At 46.0% G+C, this 22,125-nt stretch overlaps 1 protein-coding gene and 1 pseudogene across 1 annotated transcript in view; both read right to left on the bottom strand.

Annotated features, from left to right (window-relative positions):
• The window catches only part of ETV6 (ETS variant transcription factor 6), a 98,069-nt gene that overhangs the window by 45,433 nt on the left and 30,511 nt on the right, over positions 1–22,125 (bottom strand). The gene's annotated exons all lie outside the window — the stretch shown is intronic.
• Positions 4,585–4,682, bottom strand: LOC125443918 (annotated as a pseudogene).

Below are 22,125 nucleotides of genomic sequence, written 5' to 3' on the forward strand. Positions count from 1 at the left end.
CATGACAGAACATTTTTAATATCAGATTTTGATTTTTCTTTCTTTCAGAAGCTGATAATAAAAGCACACTCTAATCAGATCATTATCGTAAAACATCTGTTATGATATCCTTTCTGTAAGCATGCAAAAAGCCCATAGTATATAAATAAAAAATAGCATATTTATTTAATTTATACCCTGCCTTCCTCCCCAATGAGGACCTACAGCGGATTTCATCATTCTCCTCTATTTATCTTCACAACAACCCTGTGAAGTAGGTCGGGCTGAGACAGTATGACCAGCCAAACATCACCCAGAGAGCTTCCGTGACACAAGTGGGGATTCAAAACCAGGTCTCCCAGATACTGGTCCAATACTCTTAATCACTAAACCACACTGGGTGTCAGGAAAATGGTATCTGGTGATTGAGATGCATTCGTAACCCAATGTAACTGCTACAAGATATAGGTAGCCAGCCTGCTATATGTTATCGCTCCTATTTGGGGGCATTCTTTCCTTGATCTTCGCTTTATGGCTTCACATGCCAGGTAGATAACTAGGCTTTCCCCTGACACTTTAGTCTCATGGGAAACAGGGTTGTTTCCACTGTCCCATGGGGGTAGGAGGCCAGGTGGCTTTATCTCTATCTATCACCGATCTTGGGGCACCTCAGTTCCAAACTAACTCTTTCTCACATTCCTTGGGGAAAAAGGAGGGGAAATTAACATCAGGATAAAATGGGTAGCCAAAGCCACATTCTCCAGAATGGGCTTTGTCCAGCTGGGTACTTCGATGCCTATCAATAAAAGTTGCTGATGAACGCTACAGCATCTGTTTCAAGGTTCAAGTCCTAACACTGGGTCTCCCAGATATCCCGATGTTGGAGTGAGCCAGTGAACCCGGCAGAGCTTCAGACAGAGCACAGGAATGCCTGCGCCATCTGTTGCCCTCTGGGGAAGCACCCTCACCGGTCACAAGACCCCCGTGACTCACGGGTCACAAGATGTCCTGGACAAAGGGACAAAAGGTGCATACCCCCAGGTATGGATTAGGCCCAGACAGGAACGTTTCCTCTCGCACGTACGCAGCCCCTATGATTCATGTATTGTGCAACATTCTCCCGCTCTCCCGCCTTCCCAAAAACCCTAATAAAAGGTGCCAGGGACCGCCAGCTTGGCAGAGTAGCCAGATCCACGGATCACGCTATATCGCCACTGGCTTCTCTCCACCGGATGATATCGCTGCGTCTCGCCTATTCCTTGCGTCGCTCGTAACGACTTCATCCCATAGCACATACTTAAAATTCTTCTTTTTCCCTCCGTGTGGAATGTTATGGGTAATGGTCAAAGACCAAACGCTTTCCTGCTGCTGTTCACATTAGACCACAGGTGTCAAATTCGCGGCCCTCCAGATGTTAATGAACTACAATTCCCATCAGCCCTAGCCAATATAGCCAATGCTCATATTGGGAGGGACTGATGGGAATTGTAGTTCATGAACATCTGGAGGGCCGTGAATTTGACACCCCTGCATTAGACCAATGCTAAATGCATCTCTTTGCATAATAGTTTCCTAATTTTCCGACAGCTGAGGCTATCTTCAGAATTTGTTGGAGTCATGCTTCACATACAAAGCAGAAGAGCTTTAGATTGTGAAGGAACAAGCGTTACCTGCTCTCAGAGAGGCCAACCCCCAGTGTTTCTGCATGAGTCACTGTTCTGACCGTGCCCGTTGATCATTCAAAGCCCTCTGAGCGAGGTGAACTCAGATGAGACAATCACACCCCATGAAGAGAAATGAAAGTATCCTCTGCTCCAAAAAAAGACAAAGCACAGCCAGAACGGTAAATCATCCAGAAATGCAGCGGTCTCCCTCATTTGTGAGGGAGGGGGCGTCAACCATACTGCAGATTTCTTGCAGTGCACCAGCAGCGGAGGCATACTAGCCAGGGAATCGCTTATTGCCAAAGATGAATAAATGTTTCATGAGGTGTTAATACAAGGAAACTAGCAAGTAACCTTTAAACTTTGCCCAGTGAGAAATTAACATTTAAAAACCTTTCCAGGTGAATCTACAAGAAAAGATGAACCTAACTAACGTAAATGGAGCTGTGATGAACAGTTGACTAGCACCGAGTACGGCATCAGCCCTGCAGTTTGGCTGCGCACAGCGAAGAGAGCCCGTGGTTCTCTGGAGTCTGCCTGCTCAAACTTCTTGCTTGACAGATGGTCAGTTTATGCTTGTAGGTCTGATATTCCTGGCAAGAAGCATTTAAGGGAGGTGGGCAAGCAGGCAGGCTGTCAAGGTTGTGGGAAATTGGCACTGTTTACAGACCAGCACTCCCTTGACAAGTGTCTAGTTACTCTCGTCTTCTGGATCTTCATTCTTGCAAACAAACCCAGATATCATAGAATCATAGAGTTGGAAGAGACCCCAAGGGCCATCAAGTCCAACCCCCAGCAATGCAGGGACATGCAATCAAAGCACTCCTGACAGATGGCCATCCAGCCTCTCTTGAAAAACCTCCAAAGGAGAAGACTCCACCACACTTCAAGGTAGTGCATTCCACTGTCGAACAGCCCTTACTGTCAGGAAGTTTTTCCTGATGTTTAGGTGGAATCTCTTTTCCTTCACCTTGAACCCATTACTCCTGGTCCTAGTCTCTGAAGCAGCAGAAAACAAGCTTGCTCCCTCACCAACATGACATCCCTTCAAATATCTAAACATGGCTATCATGTCACCTCTTCACTTTCTCTTCACCAAACTAAACATACCCAGCTCCCTAAGTCTCTCCTCGTAGGGCATGGATTCCAGACCTTTTCCCATTTTGGTTGCCCTCCTCTGGACCCGTTCCAGCTTGTCAATATCCTTCTTGAACTGTGGTGCTCAGAACTGTACACGATATTCCAGGTGAGGTCTAACCAATGCAGAATAGAGAGGTACAATCACATCCTAGACACTATACTCCTACTGAAACAGCCCAGAATCGCATTGGCTTTCTTGGCCGCCGCATCACACTGCTGACATCTACAAGTCATCTGTGCTCTCCAAGTCCCGAAGCCCTGGGAAGTAAGCAGGACTTAACAACATGTTCTCCAAGGCATCCATTTTTTTATTTAGGACATTTTCACACTACCTCTCTCGAGATCTGCTCCATGTGGCTTCCAGACGAAAGCGTCATAAAATCATGGATATAAAAACAGCATAAAGATATTCATAAAGCAGATTATAAAACAGCTAAAAAGAGAGAAAACCCCACAGTTAAAGTCTGGGTAAAAAGAAATGTTTGGGTCTGGTGCCTAAAAGATATGATAGGCCCCAGGCGAACCACGAGGGGGGAAGGAACTCCAAAGATGAGGTGCCTCCATGGAAAATTACTTCTCTCTCTCTAATTGTTGCCTGCTCCACCTCTTCAGACAGTGGAAGAGAGACCAAGGCTCGGGAGGCAGGTCTCAACAGACCTATGAACTAAAAACAGCGACGGTCTCAGAACTCTTCAAAAGAAACGTAGCCTTATAAAAAATACTGGCAGCACTTTGAAGATCTATGTTTGATTTGGGATTCAGGGAACATCTCTACTGGTGCTTAAAAGAAAAGAGAGATTTTCAATTGTTTTCACAGCGGGGCTGGAAAAACCACAGGAAAAAAAGAGTCCAGTTGGACTATCTCTAACCATCCCATGGAGCAAAAAGATGAGTGTTGGTAGTTTATTTTAGCTGTTAAAATTAGGAGTTCGAGCGCCTCGTCTAAAACCGAGGATTGAATTTTTTTTCGTTCGATATTTAATAATTTGGGATCTGCCTTTTGAATCGCCTTTTGACTCAAACGCCGGGCACACCGGCGCTCGAATCGCTAAACAGGAATACGCAGCTCATGTTTGCAAAGGGTTAGCAAATATTAAAATATTTTGGTTGCAATGCATAACTTTGCCTAACTGACAAGCCCTTCGCCTATCTACATTTTTATCTTCTTTTGCTGGGATTTTCTTTATGTTTGGAGAAGGCAGGAATTGAGAAAATCTCCTTGTTACAAAAAGCATCAGTAATCTAGGCCTGACATTTGTCCCCTCTCTTTCTCACTCACACACACACTTGGGTCAGCCGATGGACCAAATACTGTTCACTGCGGTCACGTATTTCAGATGCAAAAACAACAAAATCTGGGGAACTCCAAGCTAAATCTAGTTTGCCTTCCCCTGTCGAGTCTCTACAATTTTAATCAGGGAATGGTTATTATGGGTTTTCGGGGCTGTGTTGGCCGTGGTCTGGTAGATCTTGTTCCTAACGTTTTGCCTGCATCTGTGGCTGACATCTTCAGAGGTGTATCACAGAGAGAAGTCTGTTACACAGTGCCCAGTGTGTGTATACCCACAAGTCATCTGTTCCGATGACCAAGAAGGAGAAGGAGACAGACCTTGTGGTTCCTCCTTAATCTTCTATCCCTGCTAAGGGATTCCCACAGTATCAAAAAATGCAGCTGGACTGAGAGGAAGGCTGGCCCTGGGAAAGGGTCCAGCCCCCTGAACCTCTCATAAGGAGGGGAAAGAGGGAGGAACAGTAGAAGAGGAGGAGGAGGAGGAGGAGGAAGAGTTTGGATTTATACCCCACCTTTCTCTCTTGAAAGGAGACTCAAAGTGACTTACAAGCTCCTTTCCCTTCCTCCCCACAACAGACACCTTGTGAGGTAGGTGGAGCTGAAAGAGTTCCTAATAACTGTGACTAGCCCAAGGTCACCCAGCAGGAATGTAGGAGCACAGAAACAAAACTGGTTTACAAGAAAAGCCTCTGCCACTCAGGTGGAGGAGTGGGGAATCAAACCCAGTTCTCCAGATTACAATCCACCTGCTCTTAACCACTGCACCATGCTGGCTCTCTTTATACAACTATAGGCTCCTGGGATGCAGCAGCAGCAGCTCACACCTGGCTTGCACAGAGCAGGGGCTACTGGCTCACAGCACTTTGCACATGTCTCAAGGCATGCAGGGCTGGGGCCAGCGGTTCATGCCTACCTTGCACGGGGTAAGAGTCACCAACATGTAGCAGCAGCCCTGCCTGCTGCCCGCGTTTCAGGGGACCGCCCTGCACGAGGCAAGTGACCCCAGTGAAGCCAAACGAAAAAATCAGGCTGCCTTTTGCACAGGATATTGGATACTTGACAAGTATCCCAAGACCTATAATCTGCCTGAGAAAGGCAGAGTGCGGATGAAGTTAAACAAACAAACACGTTTAATGTGAACTCAACAGCACAGTACTGGGAATTTTTTAATGTGAAAAAAAAATCACCATAATCACTTCTTGGTTAATTAAAGGCAATGAATTAATTAGAGCATGAACTCAGGAGGAAACTGGGGGTCCCACAAGAGAGGGAGGGGGAGGGGGAGGGGGGAGAGAGGGGGGGAGGGGGAGGGGAGAGAGGGGGAGGGGGAGAGAGAGAGGGAGAGGGGGAGAGAGAGAGGGAGGGAGGGGAGGGAGAGAGAGGGAGAGGGAGAGAGAGGGAGAGGGAGGGGGAGGGGGAGAGAGAGAGAGAGAGAGAGACAGACAGACAGACAGACAGACAGACTCTTATGGGGATGGACTCCCTGCACAAGAAACCACAGGCAATACCCACGGAGGCCAAAACATGGGGGGATGCAGCCCATACAATTTAGCCCTTGTCAGCACCATGATCAGAGGCCACTGTTCCCCGATAAATGTTATATCTGGAAAGTTAAAAAAAACAATTAACTCTGCAATACTGCAAGTTAAATGCACAGCGATAGCAATTTTCCGCCAAGGCAAATGTTTTAAGAATTCCAAGTAACCAAAAAAATGTGTGGGAAAGGTGGATATTTCCTGAGCAAAAACGGTGCTTAAACCTTGCTGCGCTGAGCGTTTAATTGGCTGGTGCCTCTATTCCAAACTGGCTCTCAGCAGTCCTGGCTCTTATTCCTGTCTGCTCGATTATATTAAAGGCGGCTAAAAATACAAGCCGTTCCTAATACTGTTTTTCCACGTAAACAATTGCTGCGGTTTAATCTGCAGAACTGCAGCAGGACCGAGACCCGGCATTTCTCCAGAGAAGTATGGATTAAAAAGTAGAAAGTTGGGGATCTTTTAGCCCAGTGCCCAAACCCAGAGTCGGTGGGTGTCAGGTCTCTGTGCACCAAAGCAGAAGCCTCAGATAGTGAGTCTGCACAAGGCAAGTGACCCCAGTGAAGCCAAACGAAAAAGGTTGTGGCTGAGCCATCAGGGACCCATAGCATGGCAGAATCCTCAGATATGGAGTCTAGAGTAGAGGAGGCTATGGCTGGGCCATCAGAGGTCCAGTCAACTCAGGCGGTGGCGGTGGCGGAGGAAGAAGAAGAAGAAGAAGAAGAAGAAGAAGAAGAAGAAGAAGAAGAAGAAGAAGAAGAAGAAGAAGAAGAAGAAGAAGAAGAAGAAGAAGAAGAAGAAGAAGAAGAAGAAGAAGAAGAAGAAGAAGAAGAAGAAGAAGAGGAAGAGGAAGAGGAAGAAGAAGAGGAAGAAGAAGAAGAGGAAGAGGAGGAGGAGGAGGAGGAGGAGTTTGGATTTATATCCCCCCTTTCTCTCCTATAGGAGACTCAAAGGGGCTTACAATCTCCTTGCCCTTTCCCCCTCACAACAAACACCCTGTGAGGTGGGTGGGGCTGAGAGAGCTCCGAAAAACTGTGACTAGCCCAACTTCACCCAGCTGGCATGTGTTGGAGTGCACAGGCTAATCTGAATTCCCCAGATAAGCCTCCACAACTCAAGCGGCACAGCGGAGAATCAAACCCGGTTCCTCCAGATCAGAGTGCACCTGCTCTTAGCCACTACGCCACTTAAAGCCTGAGCCTGCAGTAGTGGGCACAGGATCAGGGCCAGGGGCTCAAGCAACCCCAAAGCTACTGCCAGATCTAAGCTCTGTCCTTTCCCAGTATTCAATTGTTCAATCAGGGGACAGCCTATCAGCTGCTGAATCCCCAGGGCAGTGGTGGGATTCTAATGATATAGATGCCGGTTTGCTTTTGGTGCCACAGAGCAGCCAGCTGCTCCGGGGCTCTGAACCCCTCCTCGTTCCCCTCCAAAGCATCCTTGTTCCCCCTCCCCTGGGAGAGGGAAGGACAGGGCTTTTGGCGCCTCAGAGCAGCCGGCCCCTTTTAGCAACCAGTTCACCTGAACTGGTGCGAACTGGCTGAATCCCACCACTGCCCCGGGGTCACCTGAACCCCGGGAACAATGACGAAGGCAGCTGCAAAGCCACCTACAGGAGCGGAGGCGCAACAGCAGGCTGGCAGCTTTAGAGCAAGCAAAGAGAAACAGGAAGTCCCTTCAAGGAGCCAGGCTAAGGGAGCTCAGTTGGGAGAGGTTGGAAATTACTGGGAAGGCCATTCTGTATATAAGGCTGTAGGAACAGGGCTGCAGTGTGGCAGCAACGTTGTTTTGGGACGAGCGAGCCTTTGCTTGTGTGGATCCTTGCCTTGGACTAAATAAACAGTAAAGTACCGGACTGCTGTCTTGACTTCTGCTGGGGGGGGGGTCTGGGCTACGACAGTGGGGGGCTGTAGCATCTCTCAAAATTACAGAAGCTGCAGAACATGAGAATTCTGAGCACAGGGAGTCGTCTGTTTTACCCAGACTGTAGCAGTCCTCAGAGGGCAGCCCATGACTGGCATCAATACTGAAACAGAGTCAAAGTGAGCTGTTAACATCTGGTATCCTACACTATTCTCCTCTACTAGGAGCCCACAGCAAATGATTTACTGCATCAGCCAGTCTGTAATGCTGGGATATCCGAAAACACTCAAAGTCTACAAAAGCCAACATTTTCAAAAAGGAGACAGCGTGTCTTCAAAAAGAGCTCTCCCCAGCCCTAATCTGTCCTGTTGGCTTTACACCCATCCAGACTGCAGGGTTTCTGCTCTTTCCTCCCACAATCCCGGAAAGGAGTAAAGAATGCTGGCCTCTTCCGTAGCTGCTGCGGTTTGGGGTTTAGAAAGCCGGTATTATCTGTCCCCGCCAGCATTCTGACTGACAGGAAGTTTCCCCAGAATTTTCTGTCGTAGGAAATTTCCTGTACGGAAGTGCTTATCAGGCAAACTAGGAGTTCCGTAGCGTAACCAAAACTGCGAGCAGAAAGCAAAAACAGTGTTTAAATTATTTTGATGGGGCATCTAAAAAGCATGATTGCTTTAACTCATTAGATCAGAGGATGGCCAGCCAAACCTTGCCACACATTCTAGGGTGGGTGGGGGGCAGATGAAGGCCTTCTGCACATGCAGAATAATGCACTTTCAATCCATTTTCACAACTGTTTCCAAGTGGATTTCGCTACTCGCACAGCTACAAAGTGCATTGAAAGTGGACTGAAAGTGGATTATTCTGCTGTTCGTGTGGAGGAGCAGGAACTCAAACCCGGTTCTCCAGATTAAAATTCATTGCTCTAAACTACACCGGCTCTCATTCTTCTTTGCAGTCTTTTATAAAAACGGTTCTTGTTTCAGCAGCCTCTCTCTTATAGGACAATATAGAACCTTAAAAGGCAACACATTTCTAATGAATCAGAAGTGGCCTGAAAGTCCAAATCTTCTTTATGGTAGTAACAAAGTTCTGAGCTTTTCCACAGCGAGAATGATCCAGTTATGGCTTGGAACCAGGTTTCTCACTTCCTGCAATATCTAGCACAAGCCTGTGACTTTGATTGAACACTTGGCCCTTAGCACTGAGGGGGGAAAAAAAAGAGAATTGTGTAGCTCGTGTTGTGTTTGGGAGATGGCAGACAGCTGATAACCACCTTTCCTTCCCTCTCCTTCGTTCCCTGCCCTCCACCCAGTTAACTGCAGCTGTGGTCGTGCATCTCTACACAGGAAGTTCCAAAGATCTCTTCCTGCACAGGAAATTTCCTGTGGGCCAACAGACATTCCTCTTAGCTTTCATCACCAGTTTACATTTGCTTGGGAACATAGCTGCTCTTGAGAAAGAAAGGAAAAAAATTATTTTGAGCTTTTTCAAAGGGCAGCAGCATGATACAATGCCAGCATTCGGGAAGTCCCTGGAGGTGGAACTGAGCACAGGTTAAGGGATCTTGCTCCAGGGAGCAGAACGAAGGCAAAAAGTTTTCTTCTTCCTCCTATGGGTGCTTGCTTCATGCATGCCTGTGGGGTGAAGGAATTGCTGCCCAAAGACATCTCAATTGCTGCCTAGCCCTGTTATTTTGCCTAAAGGGGACGACAGCAAAGAAAGCACATGGATCTGCCAAGGCCAATGAGATAATTCTCGGTTCACTGTTTCATACCTGGAAGCATAAGAGACTGCGACTAAGAGGGTAGGAAATGGTCATCGGGGAACTCTCTTGGTGTCATACAAGCCCCTTCCTCTACCTAGGAGGGACTGTAGTTCAGTGGTAAAACATCTGTTTGGCATACAGAAAGGCCCAGGTTGAATCCCCAGGCATCTCCAATTAAAAGGACAAGTCAGTAGGAGATGAGAAAGGCCTCAGCCTAAAATCCTGGGAAGTCACTGCCAGACTGAACGGACAACACTAACTCCAAGGGACCAAAGGTCTGACAAAGTATAAGGCCACTTCCTGTCCTTACAGGATATGAGGTATGCTGCAACCCAGCAACATGCAGTTCAGTGACAATAACGGGGGGCTAACGTTTATTTTTTTTAAAACTCCAACTTTACGATGGGGGGGGGGATCTGTTTTTTATGATCACAAAATGATGTAGGACATTGATTGTCCTGATCTGTTCGCGGCCCTATTTAATTCACATGTGAATGAGCTCTTAGGCTACAATTTATACGTTATGAAGTAAACGTAAGGTTGCAGCAGGGCCGGGTGTATTTTGGAACTCACCCCATGGAAAATCACTGCGCTAAACTAACGTGTGGGTCCACGAACCTGGTACGTGCAATAACTACGTTCATACATGCAAGTGGATCACTTCATGTTGGTGTCATCGAGCCAGATTATCTGGTGAACCAGATTAGCTTGTGCACTCCAACGCATGGCAGCTGGGTGACCTTGGGCTAGTACCAGTTCTTCGGCGCTCTCTCAGCCCCACGGTGTTTGTTGTGGGGAGGGAAAGAAGATTGTCAGCCCCTTTGAGTCTCCTTACAGGAGAGAAAGGGGGGATATAAATCCAAACTACTACTACTACTACTACTACTACTACTACTACTACTACTACTACTCCTCTTCCTCCTCTGGAAACATGAATGTCTGAATCAGACCAAAATCACTGGAATTATACCAGGTATGAGTATACCTAAATTTCTGAGATGGGGATGCATCCTGGCTGTTTTGCGTCCCCTGTAATTCTGACTGAAGCTTCCCTGGTCTCTTTAAATACCTCTTGTCCTCTACCCCACCCCCCCACCCCCCCCCGCATGCAACAGACCACTTGGCCTTAAAATCCTGCATTCTAATAATGATTAATGATATTCCAGTTGCATGCAAAATACCAGCGCCACTCAGAGTACTGTCAGCAAGTTTGGCCCAGGCTCAGGGGACTCATTTGTATACATGGAAGTACCGGGGGTGACTTTCCAAACTTCCTTCCAAAATCCTTTGGGCTGTCTTGGTGTCCAATCAGACTTTGTTTACCCCAGTGGCCTCTCTTGGCTCTGTACACTTTCCACTCTTTTGAGCTTTCAGACACCATTTCCTTATTGGCAGCTCTCTCTCTTCCTCCCTCTTTCTCGAAGAGCAAAGCAGAAAAGGCACTTCAAGTTAAATATGCATCCGCACAGGTTCCACTCACAAGAACACACAACTGGAATTTGTGTTGCGCTTACACAGTGGACATATTTATTAGTGCCACGCTAATAACACTTTGCTAATAATTAGTGCCACGCTAATAACAGGGAGGGGTGGCATGCAAGGGAAGGGAGAGAATGAGGGGTGGCATGCAAGGGAGGGGATAGAAGGGGGGCCTGGCATCTGGACCTGGCCCACCCACCCTAGGGAAGGGGGAGGGGTGGCATGCAAGGGGGGGCAGCATCTGGACCTGGCCCACCCAGCCTAGTGGAGGGAGGGGAGGGGGTGGCATGCAAGAGAGGGGATGGAGTGAGGGGTGGCATGCAGGGAATAGGAGGGAAGGGGGCCTGGCATCTGGACCTGGCCCACCCAGCCTAGTGGAGGGAGGGGAGGGGGAGGAGTGCTGGGAGCAAGTTCCACTGAATAGATTTGGAGCAGACCTGCTTAGTCTTTCAAGTGGACCTCAATGTGAAAACAATATCATATTTGGTGTCTTGTCTATATCTACTTTGTTTTCTTGGGTCTGCTGGTTCTGTAACTTTCTCGTCAGCCCCTTTGAGTCTCAAGAGATTGTCAGCCCCTTCGAGCCAACTGATAGGAGAGAAAGGGGGGGATATACATCCAACTCTTCTTCTTGTTCTTCTTGTTCTCCTTCTCCTTCTTGTGTACCCTTTTTTCTACTACATTTCTACACGTGATGATGTGCTTCCATAAGAGCAAGCTGAATAGATGTGTGAAGGCCATCAGCACTTTGCAATGCAAAGTGCCAGACTCTTTCCTCCAGTTGAAGCCCTTGCTGTGCCTGGGGTACAACATGCCAGTTGCAGGAAGGGGCACGCGCAACAGAATTCTCTCCCCAAAATTCTCTCCACATAGACAAGAACAGTTCTAGTCTGCTATTCTCATTGATACTCCAGTTTTCAATGCACACAGTCTTTTCTTTCGTCAATCACGTGGGCACGCAACCTTACCACGACCACCTACGTGATCGCTACCTGACACAAGGCTCTCGGCAGTGGCTACTTCAAAGCAAAGGCACGCCCTGGGGCTATCTGGCACGAGCAGCACCCAACTGAAGGTAGTCCACAATGTTCCCCACCCACCCAAAATTTTCCGCCTGTACAAAGAAAGAGGCTGTAAAACACCTGGCAGATCACATCATCACAATATATGGCTGGTTGGGTGAATTTATCTGTAAGCAAAGACCTGGAGGGTTGAAGTGTTTCTTCTGATGACAGGGAAGAAGAAACACAGAATCGATGTTGTGGCCACATTCCCTGTCTTCTGGCACCCATCCTCAGTAAAATACTGTCTCCATTATTGCTTTTGCATAGTGGCATAGTGGTTAAGAGCAGGTGCATTCTAATCTGGAGGAACCGGCTTTGATTCCCTGCTCTGCCACTTGCAGGCTTCGTGGAGAGCTCTTTGATTAGCTTCTCCGTGCACCCTCCCACAACAACACCAACCTGGGGAACCTTTTGGGCATTTAGTTCAGCCATCTTTGGAGCTCTCTCAGCCCCACCTACCTCACAGGGTGTTTGTTGTGAGGGGGGAAGGGCAAGGAGATTGTAAGCCCCTTTGAGTCTCCTTACAGGAGAGAAAGGGGGGATATAAATCCAAACTCTTCTTCTCTTCTTCTTCTTAACAATATTTTCTAGCTCCTTCATGGATGCCCTCTGCAGCCTCTTTAATGCTTTATCTGCTAACAGCTATTTGCTGAAGCATCTCTTGCTGTGCTGGAGATACACGCATACTCAGCAGCTGCCCCTTTCAATTTTACACCTTCCTTCTTCCCAGATTCTTCGCATCGCTGACTTAAAGGTCAGCTGCTGTTTTCCTTCAACAATATGTGTGCAGAGTGCCATCAAGTCATAGCTGACTCATGGTGACCTCTTAGGATTTCCAAGGCAAGAGACTAACAGAAGTGGTTCTGCCACTGCTTACCTCTGCATAGTGACCCTGAAATTCACTATGCTTAGCTTCTGATTTCCCTCCTAACCCTGCTTAGCTTCTGAGATCTAATGAGATCAGGCTAGGCTGGGCCATCCAGGTCTGGTCCTTCAACAATACATGGTGTGACATGCTTCCAAGAAACAGAGCAGTGAGTTTGTATTATTGGGTTATGGGTTACCTTGAAAGTTTGCAAAGAAAAGTCTGGACTCACTGAGAGAAGTCGGGACACAGTGTGTAACAGACTTCTCTCTGTGATATACCTCTGAAGATGCCAGCCACAGATGCAGGCGAAATGTTAGGAACAAGATCTACCAGACCAGGGCCATATAGCCTGGAAAACCCACAACAACCAACATTGGAAGTGATGCTGTTGGGGCGGGAAGGGGGGGACTACCCTGAAACAGCATCACTATCAATGTTGTTTAAACTAGGGAGCCCAGATTCCCCCTTTAAGGTGGATTTAAAAGGATAATCTGGGCTCTCTAAACAACATCATAAGTGATGCTGTTTCAGGGTGGACCCCCCCTTCAAAAAATAGCATCACTTTCAATGTTGTTTAAACTAGGGAGCCCTGGGTGTGTTCAGATTTGTGTGTTGGGGCATGTTCTATAACATGATGGTGACTTTGAGATGACCTGATACATAAAAAGTTGTTTGGTCGTGGTGGGGGAGGGTGGACGCCCATATTGGGGGTGTGTGCAAAACTCAAATTTTGCCCTGGGCTCCATTTTTCCTAGCTACGCCTCTGGTTGCACCAGCACCTTTTGGGGGGAGGGGCACTCCCAAGTACTGAGGGGAAATTGGTATAGCCTTATATATAAGTACAAGCACTTTTAAAAAATCAACAAAAAGAACTGAGGTGAATAACATCAGGAGCCCTTCGGGGATCGGGCGGTATACAAATTAAATAAATAATAATAATAAAATAAATAACATCACCAAGCAAATGGCATTCATTAAGCATCTATTAAAAGAGATAGGACATTTTTCTCCAGACCAGTTGGCAACCCAGAACTGGCATAGAAATCTAGAAAGGAGGGAAATCAGTAGCGAGCATGTTAGGAATACCTCCACGTCCTTCTGGGAGGTAGTGGTTATGTGTGAAAAAGGATAGTAACGATGAATGGGCTACTCATGCGTAAGGAAAGAGAAACAAGAAGTGGATTTATCCTGGGAGCTGTTGATAAAAGGAGCAGATGAAATTTTCAGAACCAGACTTGGCATCAATTGCTTCATCTGAAGTCACAGAGAATAAAGGAGAAACGAGTCCCCAAACCTTGCAGGTGAAAGAAATCCCACCCCCATTCCCCATTTTATCCGACCAACCTCACAGCTTTCAGGACTACAAGAGGCACCAAACACAGACTTTCCACCCTCTGGGAAAATGAATTCTGCACCTAATGCTACATTTCACAGATTCGGTAAAAACTGAACATATGTAAAAACCTGTTTGATTCTGTTTGCAATACTCAAAAGAATTTGATGCGCTTGTCAACCAAGCTCCACACAAAGGAAGAAAATACACTAAATACTATGTTGTATATTTTCTACGATATCCTTACGGGAGGATATTTCATCCAGTTCGCACTGCAATAAATAGGGCTTTCTTTATTTTTAATGAGCACTTTGGGGAAAACAAAGCAGCTTGGACGTTTTTGCTTCGAACAAACAAAACACACACACAAATTACACATCGACACATCCCACACAGGAAACCTGGTGTCAGAACTTCTCCTGCAAGAGTTTCAAACACCCTCGCCGAGCTGTCATCAACCAGAAAGTCCTACATTTATAGTAACTGAATACAAACATTTACAAGTGTTCTTTTTAAAAGCTACTGTCAGTTGGCTGCCTGGATCAACTTTCAACCAGATTGCTGCAGAAAGGCTGTGTCAAGGATGCCAACAAATGAAGACAAGCAGAAATAAGAATATGAGGTGGGTGGGGGATGAAATCTTTGATATGGGTGAGGTAAGAATGGGCGCCAGGCTGGGAGGTCAACAGGCTGGCCGGAGGTCAACAGGCTGGCAGAGTGACCCGGAGATTTTTACAGTCTCTCTCATGAAAGAATTGCCTGAAGTTCTAGTAGTAGTAGTAGTAGTAGTAGTAGTAGTAGTAGTAGTAGTAGTAGTTGTCCTCCTTCCCTCCTCCTCCTCCTCCTTCCCCCCCCCCCTCTCTGGATATAATGCTTAGACAGAAAGAAAAAGAGAAAGAGTGAAGGACTGGTTCTTCTGCGTCAACTTGCTCCTAAGACCAGGAGCGTTCTGGTCTATGAAGTTAATAAGTACCCCGGACAGTATTATTCCTACTAGAGGCCCTGTTGACTCCTGGGGTAAACCCAGCATCACAGTGGTGGAAACTGCGGTGCGTACTCCTTCCAAATGAATGCTCAGTGCAGTCTCTGTACACCAACCCCCGTAAGAAGAGTAGTAGAAGAAGAAGAGTTTGGATTTATATCCCCCTTTCTCTCCTGAAACGAGATTCAAAGGGGCTTAAAATCTCCTTTCCCTTCCCCCCCCCCCCCCACAACAAACACCCTGTAAGGTGGGTGGGGCTGAGAGAGCTCCGAAGAACTGTAACTAGCCCAAGGTCACACAGCTGGCATGTGTTGGAATGCACAAGCTAATCTGGTTCACCAGACAAGCCTCCACAGCTCAAGTGGCAGAACAGGGAATCAAACCCGGTTCTCCAGATTAGAGTGCACCTGCTCTTAACCACTACACCACGCTGGCTGTCCAACACAAATGAGAGATTGAGGTATCCTCCTGTAAGGGTCATTGTAGATAAAACATGCCGCTCCATTCTTTGTAAAGGCCCATGTAGCATGCAAGCACCGTAGCTTGCAGTTTTCGACCAAACCCCATAGAAGAGAAAGAGCTACATTGGAAGTAAATATGGTTGTGAACCCTACGATGGCCGCTTGCAGTCAGACACTAACCTGTGAAGCGTTTTGGAGGAAGGCAAAAAACTGTTGATTTCCTACTCAGTTTGCTTTAATTCCCCTAGCAATTCCCAGAAGGGATTCTTAGCGTGTTAAACCACTGATCCTGATTGACCCGTCTTCTTTCCCTCCCTAGATGCTATTGCTGCTCACGTTACAAATTATGCAGTACATCATAAGTGGATTTGAAAGTGCTTTACAAGCATTAAAGAACATGCCCTTGTATTTGCTATGGTGCCGTTCTCTCCTTTTACAGATGGAAAAATTGAACACTTTGGAATCCGGAAAGAAAGGCCCAAGTTGTTGGAACTGGCCAGTTCTAGAAGCAGCTGTTTCTCAATTAAGAAGGGATCACCATCAGAATCTCCACCAGGATCTACCTTGGCCCCTAGTCGCTGCCTCGGAGAGTGGCGGAGTCTCCTTCTTTGGAGGTTTTCAAACAGAGGCTGGATGAACATATGTCGGGAGTGCTTTGATTGTGTCTTCCTGCATGGCTGGGGGTTGGACTTGATGGCCGTTGTGGTCTCTTCCAACCCTACGATTCGGTGGTTCTGAGGTGGGATGAATGGCTGGTTTGAAGGATGTCTGGCTGGCCTATTGCCCATCCCAGTTCCCGCCATCAGAAGAAGAGAGGCAGGCATGAAGTAGGGCAGGGCAGGAAAAAAAGATGGATTTGAACATTGGATGGTGACCAGGCAGAAGGAACTACAGCTGTATCTTTCCATCTGTATCAAGGGGGGATATGATTGAAGTCTATAAAATTATGCATGGGGTAGAAAATGTTGACAGAGAGAAATTTTTCTCTCTTTCTCACAATACTAGAACCAGGGGGCATTCATTGAAAATGCCTGGGGGAAGAATTAGGACTAATAAAAGGAAACACTTCTTCACGCAACTTGTGATTGGTGTTTGGAATATGCTGCCACAGGAGGTGGTGATGGCCACTAACCTGGATAGCTTTAAAAGGGGCTTGGACAGATTTATGGAGGAGAAGTCAATCTATGGCTACCAATCTTGATCCTCTTTGATCTGAGATTGCAAATGCCTTAACAGACCAGGTACTCAGGAGCAGCAACAGCAGCAGCAGGCCCTTGCTTTCACCTCCTGCATATGAGCTCCCAAAGGCACCTGGTGGGCCACTGCAAGTAGCAGAGAGCTGGACTAGTGGACTCTGGTCTGATCCAGCTGGCTTGTTCTTATGTTCTTATGTTCTTAAGAGATGTAAAGGTCCATGTCCATGAAGAAATAGGCATTCAAGTACCCCAGCATGCTGAAACTTGCCTTCATCAGCAGGAAAATCATGTGTGGATTATGAAACTTTCAGGGTAAACAAGAGGGAAGTGATCCACACACTCCACCCATTGCATTGATCAAGGAAGAAGAGAGGTATCGGTTAGGCCTTCTCAGTAACTGCGGAAATATGCAGCCAACAAGAGCCAAAGGCTCATTTCCTCACATGTTTAGTTGCCCAGATCACTGCTTGGGGTTGTGCAACTCAAACCAGGGAAAGTTCCCTGTTTGCACAACTCTAGCTGATTTCTATTGTTGAATTTTAAAAATACACGGACGAATGCTTGCAACGGAAAACCAAGACTCATTTGGCTGGTATGGGAAGATAACTGGTTATTTCCTTTTTTGCTGAGTTCCAGCTAAAAGGTCATCCTAAATTAAAGGTCCAAGTATGTTTAAACCCTCAAAAATAAAAACTGATACAACAGATGAACACACTTGAAGCTATCTTCGACGACATCTGACCATCTGGCATCTGGTTTATCAAGGTCAGACTTGTCTGCTCTGACCAGCAGCGGCTCTCTTAGAAGCAGCAGGGGCGTAGCGGTTAAGAGCAGGTTCACTCTAATCTGGAGAACCAGGTTTGATTCCCCGCTCTGCTACTCGAGCTGTGGAGGCTTATCTGGGGAACTAGATTAGCCTGTGCCCTCTAACAAACGCCAGCTGGGTGACTTTGGGCTAGTCATAGCTCTACACACCTCAGTCTCAGGTGAGGGTCTCTAACAACACTTCCAACTTCTTCTTTTTACTTGGAGATATCAAAGACTGAACCTGTTACTTTCTGAATGCATTGCAGGTGTTCATCCACTGATCCACAGCCCTTCCCCAATTCAGAGAGCCAGTGTGGTGCAGTCATTAGGAGCGACGGACTCTAATCTGGAGAACCGAGTTGATTCCCCACTCCTCCACAAGAGCGGCAGAGTCTCATCTGGTGAACTGGATTTGTTTACCTGCTCCTATAAACGAAGGCTGCTGGGTGACCTTTAACTAGTCACAGTTTTCTCCGAACTCTCCCAGTCCCACCTATCTTCACAAGGTGTCTGTTGTGGGGAGAGGAAGGGGGAAAAGTTTGTAAGTTGCCTTGAGTCTCCTTATGGGAGAGAAAGGTGGGATATAAATCCAAACTCTTCTTCTTCTTAGAAGTGACTGCCCCCTTACCTTATTACACCGGATGTCAACAAGTTCAGAAGAGCTTTCGCTCTAGCCAGATGCAACACCTGGCCATCAGAAGTTTGAAGGTAGATACGATAAGACTCTGTATGCAGAGAGAATTTGCCCATGAGGCTTAAAAGAAATAGAGTCTCTGGTGCACTTTTTTCTCGATTGTCCTTTTTACAGTGAATTAAGATTGGAGATTATTTATCCGTTATAAGTTAATTTCCAAGATCCTTCAGATAAAGTATGCCTCAAAAAATTACTTGCGGGTGATAATTCTATGACTTTGATGCAGGTAGCCATGTTTAGCGCATTGTTGAAGGCTTTCACGGCCAAATTCAACTGGTTGTGGTGGGTTTTCCGGGCTGTGTGGCCGTGGTCTGGTAGATCTTGTTCCTAACATTTTGCCTGCATCTGTTTCGTCTGCATCTGAAGATGCCAGCCCCAGATGCAGGTGAAACGTTAGGAACAAGATCTACCATAGCATGGCCACATAGCCCGGAAAATCCACCATAACCATGTTTAGTGCCTTTGTATACAAAGCACAAAGAGAGTTAAATGTTAAAAGTGGTAAAGATGTGGTTTAAAATCTCATTTTAAGTTTTTTGTATACAACATGTTGGAAATTGTTTTTAAACTTGTCTTTTGATGCATTTCCTGAGAAGTCTTGGGTTATTTTATACAGGACTACGGCCCCTTCCACACATGCATAAAAGTACACTTTCAATCCACTTTCAATGCACTTTGAAACTGGAGTTTACTGTGCAGAAAAGCAAAATCCACTTTTAAACAATTGTGAAAGCGAATTGAAAGTGCATTATTCTGCATGTGCGGAACAGGCATATGACCGCAATAAACTGACTGACTGATTGACTGATTGAGAAGTGACTGTGAACATATGGATTTACACCTTCATGAGAGGAGATTAATCACAAAATTCCAGATTTCCAAAACTGGGAAACAAGTAAGCCAAATCTTTGCACCCACCCAGGATCGTCTGTCCTCTTAACGCTTCTCCTTAGCCATCTGCCTCATCTTGGTCACAGCAAGCCACAAGCACCACGCCTGGGAGAAACACACGTGGCTGAATTAAAAGGACACTTATGAATGACTGTGGCTGAATTCCAGGCTGCAGTTATGACAGGTCACAGACATTATATCTTTGTTTACACAATCAGAAAGACGACTTACCCACTGGAAAACCAAAACACTGTGCATGTTCTCTCAGAAAAGATAAGCCAATCTTGATAAGCAACCACCTGGCAGTCTTTCCAAGCTAGCGCATCACCACTCCAGATCTTCAAAACAAGGTAGGAGAACGACAGCTTCTTCCTACCTTGTTTGGATAAATTCTTTCTTTTATTGCTTGGATAAATTCTTCCTTTTATTGCTTGGATAAATTCTTCCTCCCCTCCTGGTGCAGCATTATAAATTTACTGGGGTTTAGCAGAAAAAATAAGAAAACCCCCACGAATAAGACCAAAGTTTCATCTAGTTCAACTTCTGTTTCTCAGGGTCAGCCAGGTACCTCCGTGAAATGTACAAAGCAAGGCAAAAAGGTGACGGTCCTCCCTCACTGCCACCTCTAACAACAGGTGTGCAAAAACACACAGACTGAGTTTCCATTTAACAATCGTAGCTGGCGGCCACTGACTGACCCTCTTTGAAACGCATTAAGAATTATCCAGAGAACAATCAACGTTAGAGTGAGAACACACTCAGCAGCAGACTATTAGCAAGGAAGAACAGATGAAGCCATGGACAATGGAATCGGGAGGGCATGCAGTACCAACAACTGGTCAGCCAACTCAGAATCAAAAAAATGTGGCCTGAAATGGAGCTTTTTTCCACGAAGTATTTTAACAAGCGTTGACAAAACGAGAACAAAATGTGGAAGAGCGCTTTCCAGCCACAAGTATCCCATTCAACATATAATCTCCCTCCGTCTTAGGAAACAAACTGCAGTTACAAATATCTGTATCTTCATTTTCAACTCTCCCTTCTGCATATAACAGCATGAAGGAAATCGCTTGTGCAGCTGAGAGGGACCGAGGGAGATAGGCACCCGTGTGAGAAAAGAAGAGAGGAGTCCAATCGCAGGGCAGGTACATCGGCAAGAAACCATGTTTAATCAAACCATTCCAAAAATGGATTCCAGTTTTTTCCCCCAGATATTTTTAAAATGTGTCCATTTGGGGGGGGGGGGGGGGCGCAATTCTTTAAAGCCAATTTATTTATTTATTTATTTATTGTATCATTTGAATATTCCATTTTGTATTAATATTGTTCATTCGTTTTCAAACAATACATTTCCCCCTTTTTCCCCTCCCCCCTGGATTTTCTTCATAATTTTATCAAACAGCAGTAAGTTCATTCTTTGTAATCTCTTCTCCCATATCTCCTCATTGACTCCAGCTTCTTTCATCCAGTCCGCATATATTGACCATATCATCAAAATTTCGCTGTTTATCTTGCCACAGTTTATTTTTTGTTATTATATCGAAAATGTCCAGTGTCACTTGTTCCCAGATATATTCCAACCATTTCTGGATTGTCCATTTTTTCTTTTCTTTCCAGCCTAAAGCTATTGTTGTGTGTGCTGCTTTGATCATTATTTTACACATATAGCTATATTTTTTATCTACCCTTCTATCCTCCATTACACCCATGAACATTAAATCATTATTTATCCCAATATTAATCTTCACCAGTTTCTCGATATATAACATTATTCAAAGCCAAATTTACAGTCTCCTCTATTTGGGTCTGAATTTCAGAAGTGCAGGGATGGGCGGAGTTTTCCATGTTTGTAATGCAAGGAAATTAAAAACAAAACAAAGCCCTGCTGTAATCAAATGCACACAAATCTCCACACTTTGGAACACAGCCAATGACTAAAACAACATTAGTGCTATGGCACCTGAAAGGCAAACACATTTATTATTTGTTGGTCTTTGAAGGGCTACAAGACTCTCTCGTTGTTTCCGTTGCAAAAGAATAACACAGAGACTCCTGTGGGATTAGCCTATTACTGCACCGAGCTTGTGATTTCCAAGGAGCAAGAGTTTCTCATAAGATTAAATAACTTGCTCAGCTACTTCCGACTGAAATTTTCCCAGGACCTTGGAGGACCAAGACATGTAAGGGAGATGAGTTCTGCCTTCACCACATCACCAGCATCCAACATTAGCAGAAACATCTAGTTTGACCATTCAAATCCCATTCTATTGTTTATTGCAGGTGCTCAACATGATAGCTATAGGTGCCAAGGCGCCCCCGGGCATCTTTTCTGACGCCCAAGTATTTTTAGGAAGTGGCTGGGGCCAAGTAGAGCTTTTGCCCAGCAGGACTTCTGATTAACTACTGGAGATTTGATTGGCTGTGCAGATTTTTAGAAATGTTTTGGCAGCAACTGCCAGCTCAGCAAAAAAGATCTAAATTGTATTACTGAGGTTAAGCTGTGGCAATTTTTTGCGGCTTTTTGCCCTGGCAGTGACTCCCCAAAGTCACTTTTGAACCTTTGAACTGGAGGGGCAGGAGCCAGCGTGGTGTAGTGGTTAAGAGCAGGTGGATTCTAATCTGGTGAACTGGGTTTGATGCCCCACTCCTCCACCTGAGTGGCAGAGGCTTATCTGGTGAACCAGGTGTGTTTCCGCACTCCTACATTCCTGCTTGGTGACTTTGGGCTAGTCACAGTTCTTCAGAACTCTCTCAGCCCCACCTACCTCACAAGGTGTCTGTTGTGGGGAGAGGAAGGGAAAGGGGTTTGTAAGCTACCTTGAGTCTCCTGACAGGAGAGAAAGGTGGGGTATAAATCCAAACTCTTCTTCTTCTTCTTTCGTAGCCGTTTTGTCGCTGTGCCCACCATACCATGTCAGAATTCCAAAGTGGCCTGAAGTCTCAAAAAGTCTGCAGTTACTGGGGCTCATTCCGCACATGCAGAATAATGCACTTTCAAACTGCTTTCAGTGCTCTTTGAAGCTGTGCGGAATAGCAAAATCCACTTGCAAATAGTTGTGAAAGTGGTTTGAAAACGCATTATTTTGCGTGTGCGGAAGGGGCCTGGATGA

This window comes from Sphaerodactylus townsendi, linkage group LG14 (genome assembly GCF_021028975.2).
Source record: "Sphaerodactylus townsendi isolate TG3544 linkage group LG14, MPM_Stown_v2.3, whole genome shotgun sequence".
NCBI lineage: Eukaryota > Metazoa > Chordata > Lepidosauria > Squamata > Sphaerodactylidae > Sphaerodactylus > Sphaerodactylus townsendi.